The sequence below is a fragment of the Aotus nancymaae genome, unplaced genomic scaffold (assembly GCF_030222135.1).
Source record: "Aotus nancymaae isolate 86718 unplaced genomic scaffold, 86718_ANA_hifiasm-v0.15.2.pri h1tg000019l, whole genome shotgun sequence".
NCBI classification, from domain to species: Eukaryota; Metazoa; Chordata; class Mammalia; order Primates; family Aotidae; genus Aotus; species Aotus nancymaae.
Window position 1 is genome coordinate 48,343,741 of NW_026988431.1, and position 12,059 is coordinate 48,355,799.

Here is a 12,059-nt window from a genome sequence, read left to right on the forward strand (position 1 = left end):
CACATACACTGGAATTTACAAACTTGCCTGAAACAATTTCTCCTCTTTTTTTTTTTTTTAATTTTACCGGTAAACTTCTCCTCTTTTATAATCACAGTCTTTAAAATCTTATTTGCTGACCCTTTGCTAATTATATATCTCACACCTCATGGAAATAATGTCCACTGGGAACTACATGTAAGTAGCAGAGCTAGGTGACCTTCGTCACTGGAGCTTTCCAGTGCTAGTTTCCAGGAGGACTCAGGCAGGCATAGGGTTCAAAAAGCCCATAATACTGTCAATCAAGCAAATGTAAAGATAGAGAAGGTTTTTCTCAGAAACTAAACATCAGCATTTCCATATTCAAATGGTAAAATTATTCAAGATGTAAAAGAGTGATATTAAAGATGACATTTTCTTTTTTTTTTTTTTTTTTTTTTGAGACAGTCTCACTCTGTTGCCCAGGATGGAGTGTAGTGGTGCCATCTTGGCTCACTGCAACCTCTGCCTCCCAGGTTCAAGCGATTCTCCTGCCTCAGCCTCCTGAATAGCTGGGATTACAGGCATGTGCCACCATGTCTGGCTAATTTTGTATATTTTTAGTAGAAACAGGGTTTCACCAGGTTGGTCAGGCTGGTCTCGAACTCCTAACCTCAGGATCCTCCCACCTCGGCCTCCCAAAGTGCTTGGATTACAGGCGTGAGTCACCGCGCCTGGCCTAAAGATGACATTTTCAATGAAAGATGTGCTAAAGAAATAAATTTAGTTGTGAACACATTCCATAAACAGTTTTCTTTAATTTGTGCCTCTCCCTGAGAGCTCTCTAGAGAGTCCTCATATACTTGAATTTCTAGTGTTTCCCTTTTGCCACTAAAATATATGCTCTTTCCCACCCCCATTCCCCAAATAAAAGGAGCCTCAAATTTACCTGTCAGAGTCCAAGTACACCTTAAAGGTTGAGGAAGCCTGGCTAATTCTCTCCACATGCTGACAAAGTTTCTACTGTTTGGAGCTCAGGTGAGTTCCCAGGAACTCCAGTTTTTTGAAACTCTGTACATGGAGTAGCAGAATGACACTTCTCAATACCCATTCTGCGCAGTCTTTGAGAAATATAAATATAGGGTCAAATAGCAAAAAAAAAAAAAAAAAAAAAAAAAAAACAGAAAAAAAAAGACAAATAGCTAAGTAATAGCACTTTATAAACTACTCAGAACTCCTAAATAAACTGTTGTAAATCCTAAAGTTGTTAGCTATAAAAGAGAAATTTAACCAAAAAAAGTCAAAGGAGCGAAGAATCACCGTGCTTGTAAGAACAGAACTGACCTTGGCCTGCACAACATGCGCTTTGTTACAGGGACTGTTTTGTTCTCTTAGCCCTTGGGATGTGTGTGTAGTTCCCGGACCTGTCCTCACCTCATAGCCAACATGGCCCCTGCTAGTAGGAAAGCAGTGGCCCAGCACAGCGCTCTCAGGGACTGGGATGCCAGAGTTCCTCCTTAGCCTCATGATTCAGAACAGCAGGAGATACAACAGAATCTGGAAGAGTCATTCCAGGGACAACTCCATCTCCTACACCCAGTCCTTCTCATCTGCATCCTGGTTCCTAAAACTGTTCTAATAGGAGACAAAAAATCTCATTCTATAGATAATGTTATAACTTATAGATTTGCAGTTTTATCTTTATTGTATACTAAATGTCTCTACATATTAGAGTTTATTTTCCAACATTTTATTATGAAATTTTTAAGCATACAGCAATGTTGAGATAATTTTATATAATTACTTAATTTTTCATATATGTAACCTTCTAGCCATCTTCTTTTCTGGTTTTCTTATTTGTTTCTAAATGAATTGCAGATAGCAGCATACTTCCCTCCAAATACTTTAGTATACATATCATTAGATTCTAGTCCAATATTTTTTTTATTTTTTCTTTCAAGTGAAACTATATATAACAAAATGTACAAATCTTAACTGTACATTCAATGGATTTTCACAAAGGCATACATCTTTATAACCCAAACTCCTATCAAGATATAAAACTGCTGGAAACCATCATTCTCAGCATATTAACACAGAAACAGAAAACCAAACACTACATGTTCTCACTCATAAGTGGGACTTGAATAATGAGAACACATGGACACAGGGAGGGAAACATCACACACACGTGCCTGTTGGGGTATGAGAAGCAAGGGTAGGGATAGCATTAGAAGAAATACCTAATGTAGATGATGGGTTGATGGGTGCAGCAAACCACCATGGCACATGTATACCTATGTAACAAACCTGCATGTTCTGCACATGTATTCCAGAACTTAAAGTATAATAAAAAATAAAAAAATAAAAGATATGGAAATACCCTAAAAAAAAAAAAAGATATAAAACTGAATCTATTTCTTTGGCTTGCCAGCTTTTAACCAATGATCTGTCTTTTCATGCCCTAGTAACAATGCGTTTTAAATATTTCAGCTTTATAATATGTTTTATAATCTGGGGCCGGAGTGATGGCTCAGCCCTCTAATCCCAACACTTTGGGAAGCCTGGAGGGCGGATCAGGAGTTCAAGAACAGCCTGGCCAATATGGCAAAACCCCATCTCTACTAAACATACAAAAATTAGTCAAGTATGATGATGTGCACCTGTAGTCCCAGCTACTCAGAAAGCTGAGGCAGGAGAATGGCTTGAACCTGGGAGGCAGAAGTTGCACTGAGCTAAGATCGGGCTGCTGCACTCCAACCTGGGTGACAGAGTGAAAATCTCTCTCAAAAATAAACAAATATAATAAAATCTGTATGCCTTGTTCCTTTTATGACTCTTATTTTCAGAATGATTTTGGCTATTCTGGCATGTTTACCTTTTCTTTTGAATTTTCAAATCAGTTTATTTAATCCCCATCCCCACTCATCACAGAAAAGAAGGTGATGGAGGAGGAGTCGAGGAGAAGGAAGAAGACTCCGGTTGTAATTTTTAACTGACTTGCATGAAGTATAGAGATTAATGTAGGAATGAGTAAAATGTTGTGATATTCAGCCTACCTTTCCACGAACAGGAAATGCCTTTCAATTTAGTCAAAGCCTCTTTCATGTCCCTCAGTCACGTGTCAGAACTTTCTTCATAAAACTCTTGCGTATTTCTTATCAAGTTTATTCTCTTTTAAAATTATTTTTGGTAGTTTTGTCTTTCACATCATACTTTTTAAATTTTTTTAAATTATTTTTTAAATTTTTGTGGCTACATGGTAGGTATATATACCATCATACTTTTTTATATAGATTTTATATACAGACAACTTAACAAATTTGATTATTGTCAGTAGGAATTTTTCAGTTGATTCTCTTGGGTTTTGATACATACAGTCATTATTTATAAACAATAATTTTATCTCCTCTTTTCCAATTTCCATATTTCTTTTTTCCTGTATTTGTAATAGCATCAGCTTGTACTGATAGAAGAATGCTTTCATTAGGGAGGCATTAGTGCTTTTTTTTTTTTTTTGAGACAGAGTCTCCCTCTGTCACCCAGGCTGGAGTGCAGTGGCACAATCTTGGCTCACTGCAACTTCTGTGCAACTTCTGCCTCCGGGATTCAAGCAATTCTTTGCCTCAGCCTCCCGTGGGATTATGGGCACCTGCCACCACATCGGGCTAAATTTTTTGTATTTTTAGATGAGACGAGGTTGCACTATCTTGACCAGCCTGGTCTAGAACTCCTGACCTTGTGATCCACCTGCCACTGCCTCCCAAAGTGCTGGGATGACAGGCGTGAGCCACTGCGCTCGGCCTTTTTTTTTTTTTTTTTTTTTTTTTTTTTTGAGACTCCCTCTGTTGCCCAGCTGGAGTGCAGTGGCCTGATTGCAGCTCACTGCAACTTCTGCCGCCCAGGTTCAAGCGATTCTTCTTCTGCCTCAGTCTCCAGAGTAGCTGGGACTACAGACGCGGGCCACCACGTCCAGCTAATTTTTGTATTTTTAGTAGTGACGGGGTTTCACCACTTTGGCCAGGCTGGTCTCAAACTCCTGACCTCGTGATCCGCCCACCTCAGCCTCCCAAAGTGTTGGCATTACAGGCATGAGCCACGGTGCCCAGCCTTGTGGCAGCAATTTTTACATGTTTTAAAACGTTATATTTTTCCTTTAATGTCAAACTCACACTCGAATTAGCTTAAGTACAGTGAACCTGATGGAAGCTGAAGAATTAGCATGTAAAGCACATAGAATGACTTTCATCTGTGTAACAATTTTATAAGACCTGCGCTTTTTGTTACTACAATAAATGCATTGCAGTTTTCCATTTTCCACGTTTTTTTATGAAATAGGAAAAAAAGATCTTGAAATAATTGTATAAATACTTATGTATAGACAAAGATGGCAAGACAGCCAGAAAGGAACTGGTAGCATTTAAAAGGCTCTACTATGGGAATTGTATGAAACATGCTTGTCTGGTGATGTATAAATGTCTGATTTTACTTTGGCGTTTCTGGGTCTTAACCCACTTTCCCTGTGTCTACTTTCTCTCCTGTTCCGTTTGTTCCCGCTTTTCCATCTCAGCCTCCGGACTAGCATGATGTTTGCACTATTTATCTGGCTTCAAGGTTAGCATCCTCAGGTCTCTGCACCTGGCGTGTCTGATCTTTCTTGCCAGACACCCTAGAAGTTTGAGGTACTTTGCACTCACTCTGTGCCCCCGGTGACCACTGGCCTGGGTACCCCCTGTTCGTTGGGAAAAAACGTTACAGACAGTTGGATGCTTGGTAATACGAAGATAAAGAAGGCAGTATCCTTGCTTTTTTAGGAGCTTTAATCCAGTGGTATAGAGGCAAATGCAGACACAGTACAATAATCTCATAAAAGGAATGAGACACTGCTGTGACTGTAAGTTCAAAGCAAAAACACTATGGTTGGAGTGCATTAAATCCAAGTGCACTCCAGAGGAGCTCGGCCAAGGGAACATGCTGATTTGAGCCAGCAAAGCATAGCTGAAGGAGGATCCTCCTTCAAAATTTACCTATGGCCCTTCTCCCCCGCGGTTAGTGCTGAGAGTGCGGAGTGTGTGCTCCAGGGTCGAAACACATATTTATTATTTAAAAAAAAATTTTTTTTTTAATCTAAAAACATCTTTTTTAAAACCCCCAAAATTTCACAAAAAGCCGCGTCTCCCCCTCCGGAGACTTTTTTTTTTCTTCCTCTTTTATAAAATAACCCCGCGAAACAGCCGAGACCGATCCGCCCGCCAGCGACACAGCAGCAGCTCTAGGAAGGAACCAAGAGACCGAGGCCTTGCAGCTGCCCGGACCCGACACCGCCACCCTCGCTTCCGGCTGGCAGCCGGCAGTCTGCTGCAGCCGGTCCGCCCAGCTCTGGGGACGTTGAGTAGTTTTCGATTCCGGGTGATTTTTGTCCCTCTGCGCTTGCCCCCGCACCCCTCCCCCCAGCTCCAGCCCCTGGCACTGGCACTCGCCCTCCTCTCACGGAACGGTCGCGGCCTGTGGCCTTGCGGGCAGCCGTGCCGAGATGAACCCCAGCGCCCCCAGCTACCCCATGGCCTCGCTCCACGTGGGGGGCCTCCACCCCGACGTGACCGAGGCGATGCTCTACAAGAAGTTCAGCCCTGCCGGGACCATCCTCTCCAGCCGGGTCTGCAGGGACGTGATCACCCGCCGCTCCTTGGGATACGCATATGTGAACTTCCAGCAGCCCGCGGACGCGGAGCGTGCTTCGGACGCCATGAATTTTGATGTTATAAAGGGCAAGACAGTACGCGTCATGTGGTCTCAGCCTGATCCATCACTTTGCAGAAGTGGAGTGGGCAACATACTCATTAAAAATCTAGACAAATCCATTAATGATAAAGCACTGTATGATACATTTTCTGCTTTTGATAACATCCTCTCATGTACGGTAGTTTGTGATGAAAATGGTTCCAAGGGCTATGGATTTGTACACTTTGAGACACAGGAAGCAGCTGAAAGAGCTATTGAAAAAATGAATGGTATGCTCCTAAATGATCGCGAAGTTTTATTGGACGATTTAAGTCTCGTAAAGAATGAGAAGCTGAACTTGGAGCTAGGGCAAAACAGTTCACCAATGTTTACATCAAGAATTTTCGAGAAGACATGGATGATGAGCTCCTTAAGCATCTCTTTGACGAGTTTGGGCTTGCCTTAAGTGTGAAAGTAATGACTGATGAAAGTGGAAAATCCAAAGGATTTGGATTTGTAAGCTTTGAAAGGCAAGAAGATGCACAGAAAGCTGTGGATGAGATGAATGGAAAGGAGCTCAATAGAAAACAACTTTACGTTGGTCAAGCTCAGAAAAAGGTGGAACGGCAGATAGAGCTTAAGCACAAATTTGAACAGATGAAGCAAGATAGGATCACCAGATACCAGGGTGTTAATCATTATGTGAAAAATCTTGATGATGGTATTAATGATGAACGTTTCTGGAAAGAGTTTTCTCCATTTGGTACAATCACTTGTGCAAAGGTTATGATGGAGGGTGGTCGCAGCAAAGGGTTTGGTTTTGTATGTTTCACCTCCCCAGAAGAAGTCACTAAAGCAGCTACAGAAAGGAAGGTAGAATTGTGGCCACAGAGCCATTGTATGTAGCTTTAGCTCAGTGCAAAGAAGAGCACCAGGCTCACCTCACTAACAAGTATATGCAGAGAATGGCATGTACAAGCTGTGCCCAACCCAGTAAGCACCTACCAGCCAGCACCTCCTTCAGGTTACTTCATGGAAGCTATCCTACATACTCAGAACCATGCTGCATACTATCCTCCTAGCCAAATTGCTCAACTAAGACCAAGTCCTCGCTGGACTACGCAGGGTGCTAGACCTTATCCGTTCCAAAATATTCCCGGTGCTATCTACCCAGCTGTTCCTAGACCATCATTTAGTACTATGAGACCAGTTTTTTCACAGGTTCCACGAGTCATGTCAACACAGCATGTTGCTAACACATCAACACAGACAGTGGGTCCACATCCTACAGCTGCAGCTGCTGCAGCTACTCCTGCTGTCCGCACGGTTCCACAGCATAAATATGCTGCAGGAGTTTCCAATCCTTAGCAACATCTTAATGCACAGCCACAAGTTACAATGCAACAGCCTGCTGTTCATGTACAAGGTCAGGAACCTTTGACTGCTTCTATATTGGCATCTGCCCCTCCTCAAAAGCAAAAGCAGATGTTGGGTGAATGGCTGCTTCCTCTTGTTCAAGCCATGCACCTTACTCTTGCTGGTAAAATCACTGGCATGTTGTTGGAGATTGATAATTCAGAACTTCTTCATATGCTTGAGTCTACAGAGGTCGTTCTAAGGTCAATAAAGCTGTAGCTGTACTGCAAGCCCACCAAGCTAAAGAGGCTGCCTAGAAAGCAGTTAACAGTGCCACCAGTGTTCCAGCTGTTTAAAATTGATCAGGGACCACAAAAAGAAACTTGTGCTTCACCGAAGAAAAATATCTAAACATTGAAAAACTTAAATATTATGGAAAAAATTGCAAAATATAAAATACATTTTAAAAAGAAAAGGAAACTTTGAACCTTATGTACCAAGCAAATTCCAGGTCTAGAAAACATAATGCTAGTCCTAGATTACTTATAGATTTAAAAAAAAAAAAACCCACAAAAAACAGTAAAATATAAAAACAAATTAATGTTTTAAAGGACCCTGGGAAAAAGAATTTTCAGCAAAGAACAAAAATTTAAAGCATTCCTCTCTTTAATTTTGTAATTCTTTACTGTAGAACAGCTTAAAATGTCAGGTATGTTTTAAGTAACAGAACTGATAACTGAGCAAGGAAACATAATTTGGATTATAAAATTCTTGCTTTAATAAAAATTCCTTGAACAGTGAAGATAAATTCACCTATGGGCATTGTCTCTCTTAATGACACCTGTGACTATAGTACAAGAGAACATTAAAACTAAAATTCATTTATCTGAACCTTTGAGAATGGTTAGTTTTGATGAATTTGTAGATTCAATAGCCCAGTCCTTGCTAAAATCATCTTCTGACATTGATAAAGCAAAGAACCTTGGGTCAGACTACCTGTGTTAGAATTCCAAATCTTTCTTGTACCTCCATTGTGACTTTTGTCAGATAATTTAACCTCTTTTGACTCCGTTTTCTTATCTGTAAAATTGGTTTAAGAAACCTTACGTGGTAGGATGTTGTGAGAATTAAATAAGCTAATGTTTGTCATGTACCTAAAACACCTGGCATCTAGTAAATCTCTTGATTATTGTTATCTCTTATTAATATTTGTTTGTGATGCATTACAGAATTAATTTATCCTTCCATCTAATTCCCTTAGCATTGATGATTCTTTCTTACAGTAACTCAGTCCCAATAAACCCCTCCATCTTTTTGTTCTGCCATTATTATGTTATTAGATTTCTGCCATTATCATATGAGCTCCAGAAATGCCCATGACTCAGGAATCACTCTAGAGTTCTGATATGAGAAAAGTTTTTGATAACTTATCTTTCTTTTCTTTTTTTTTTATAAAAATACATACTCTGCTATTCTAGACCCTAGGTATTCATTTTATTTCTTTTCTATGCTACCTAATAAGCTAATTTTTTTTTAGTAAGAATACATGCACTTTATATAAAAACACCACTCATCCCTCAAATTTCTCTATTTACATGCTTTTCTCATAATTTTCTTGAACATGGGCAGTTTTGATTTTTCTCAGCACCTTTAGTGTGAGATATGGACAGCGAATGCCCAAAACCCTATTACCTAGGTTAAAAGGCCTTGGGAGACATGAACAGACTCATAGGCACCGTACATCAGTCATACTGCAACTTTTACCATCTCACTATGCAATAGCCCGTTAACATTCAATACAATTTAAAAAGGATGTGGGCAATATAAACATTATCTTTCTCTCCAGGCATAAAAATAACCACATTTAAAGAAAATAGTTGAAAATAAAAAAAGATGAGACTTAGGAATTAGGATTATGTATCCCAGAGACAAGATTACGATGGAAGGCTTCACGTTTATGAGGGGTTATTATGTAGAAAATAGGGACCAGCTGTTCTCTATCTTTAAAGAATCCCAAAGAGAGGGCTAAACCTTGGCATGAAGTAATAGGTTAAGTATGAAGAAGAATTTCCTGACGGTGAGAGTGAAATTTTGGAAGAAAGCTCTTAGGGGAATACCTGGAAATCTGAAAGAACGTTAAAAGCAGAATGATGATTTTCCTGGCCTATTCTCTGTATTTGAAACCTACAAAAGCCTTGTGCTTTTATGAAATGCGAAGTAACATATCTACATTTCTCATTATGCATCTCAAACATGCTAAAGCATTACCTGTTTATGGAACTGTGTGCTGTGTCTATTTTCTATATATGGTATACAATTCATATTTTGCTTTCTTCCATGGTTCTAGTGATGCAGTTTGGGAAGAGCATAGGCCTTGGAATCAGTCGTATTTTGGCAGCTATCCTAGCACTACTGTTTGAATTCAGAGATCTTCCGTAATCTTTCTGAGATTTTGTCTTCTATTATAATGGACAATAATTAAGGAATAAACTAGTCAATGTATCAGTGTCACAAATACAATGTTAGGGCACAGTAATTAATACATATTACTTTAAATGTATTTAAAACCATATGCATATACACATGTGCATACATTAAATAGGAATACTTTATAAACAAAACTCCAATACAGTGAGCCATGGTCATGCCAAAAAGAAAAGCTCCAACATATAAAAAACAAAAGCCCCTGAATAGAATCATAAATACATAATATCTTACATTAAAATCTTTGTTCTGTGAAACACTTTACTGCATGATTTCCTTTATTTTATTTTATTTTTGAGACAGTCTTGCCCTGTCACCCAGGCTAGAAAGCAGTGATGCAATCATGACACACTGCAGCCTCAACCTCCTGCATTCAAGCAGTCCTCTTACCTTAGTTTCCTATGTAGCTCAGACCACAGGCATGTGCCACCATGCCCAGCTCATGGTGGTCTCAAACTCCTGGGCTCAAGCGATATGCCCCTCTTAGCTGGAATTACAGGTATGAGCCACTATGTTGGTGGAATCATCTTAAAAAGCAAAATACCACCTGGAAATTATTTTTTTGAAACGGAGTTTTGCTCTTGTTGCCCAGGCTGGAGTGTAATGGCTTGATCTAGGCTCACTGCAACCTCTGCCTCCCGGATTCAAGCGATTCTCCTGCCTTAGCTTCCTAATGAGCTGGGATTATGGGCATCTGGCAGTACGCCTGGCTAATTTTTTGTGTTTTTAGTAGAGATAGGATTTCACCATGTTGGCCAGGCTGGTCCTGAAATCCTGGCCTCAGGTGATCTGCCTGCCTCAGCCTCCCAAAGTGCTGGGATTACAGGTATGAGCCACTGTGCCTGGCATCACTTGGAAATTTTAGAATTTTCTGAAACAATTACTTGGTTAAAGAGAAAATCAAACTTTGAAGGTCAGAATATCTAGATAATATAATTAATTAAAGCATTACATGTTAGAACTCAAGGGATACAGTTAATACTGTGTTCAGAGAAAAAAATATATAACCCTAAATGTTTTCACAGATAAACAAGAACAAATGAGAACAAATAAATTAAGCATCACATTTTAAAAATTAGACAAAGAACAAGAAATTAAACCTAAGAAAAATGAAAGAACAAATAAAAATAAAGGGAAACGTTAAGGAAATGTAAACAGAAAAACCAAGAAATGAAGAAATACATCCAAGAGCTAGTTTTGAAAAACTAGTTAAAGCCAACAACCCACAGAGTGGGAGAAAATCTTCACAATTTATACACTTGACAAAGGACTAATATCCAGAATCTACAAGGAACTCAAACAAATCAGCAAGAAAAACAAAACAAAAAAAAGATTCCACCAAAAAGTGGGCTAAGGACATGAATAGACAGTTCTCAGAAGAAGATATACACATGGCCAACATCAAAATGCGGATATACAAAATGCTCGATGTCACTAATTATCAGGGAAATGCAAATCAAATCCAAAATGCCATACCACCTCACTCCTGCAAGAATGGCCATAATCAAAAAATATTAGGTGTTGGTGTGGATGTGGTGAAAACAGGACACTTTTACACTGCTGATGAGAATGTAAACTAGTACAACCACTGTGGAAAAGAGTGAGGATATTCCTTAAAGAACTAAAAGTAGATCTACCATTTGATCCAGCAATCCCGCTATTAAGTATCTACCCAGAGGAAAAAGTCATTATATGTAAAAGATACTTGCACGCACATGTTTATAATGGCACAATTTACAATTACAAAAATATGGAACCAGCCCAAATGTCCAACAATCAATGAGTGGGTAAAGAAAATGTGGTATATACACGTACCATGGAATACCACTCAGCCATAAAAAGGAATGAAATAATGGCATTCACAGCAACCTGGATGGAATTGGAGACTATTATTCTAAGTGAAGTAACTCAGGAATGGAAAAGCAAACATTTTATGTTCTCACTTATATGTGGAAGCTAAGCTTTGAGGACTCAAAGGCCTAAGAATGATACATTGGACTTTGGGAACTTGGGAGAAAAAGTGGGTGGTGGAGAGAAATAAAAGACTGCTCACTGGGTACAGTGTACACAGCTTAGGTGATGGATGCACAAAACTCAGAAATCACCACTGAAGTACTTATCCATGTAACCAGACCACCTGTTCCCCAAAAACCTATTGAAATTAAAAAATAAAAAGAAAAAAAGAAAAACTAGTTAAAAAAAAAAGCAAAGCACAATTACACAAAATAAGAAACGAGAATAGAGAAATTAGCACAAATACAGAGGAAATGGGAATAATTGACTCTGTTCAACTAAACTGAAGTGAAGTGAAATAATTTTATAAAAAGGTAAATTGATGAAACCATCTCAGAAGAGGAAGGTCATTTAGTATATTTAGAGATCATTGACTATAAAGAGATAGATAAAAGTTGTTAAAAGCACTAATGCTGGCTAGGCGTGGTGGCTTATGCCTGTAATCCCAGCACTGTGGCAGGCTGAGACGGGCAGATCACGAGGTCAGGCGTTCTAGACCAGACTGACCAACATGGTGAAACCCTGTC

General features: G+C 39.4%; 1 pseudogene; it reads left to right on the forward strand.

Annotated features, from left to right (window-relative positions):
- The first annotated feature begins 5,491 nt into the window (after window positions 1-5,491).
- On the forward strand, window positions 5,492-7,468 carry LOC105713563 (polyadenylate-binding protein 1-like; annotated as a pseudogene).
- Window positions 7,469-12,059: the final 4,591 nt, after the last annotated feature.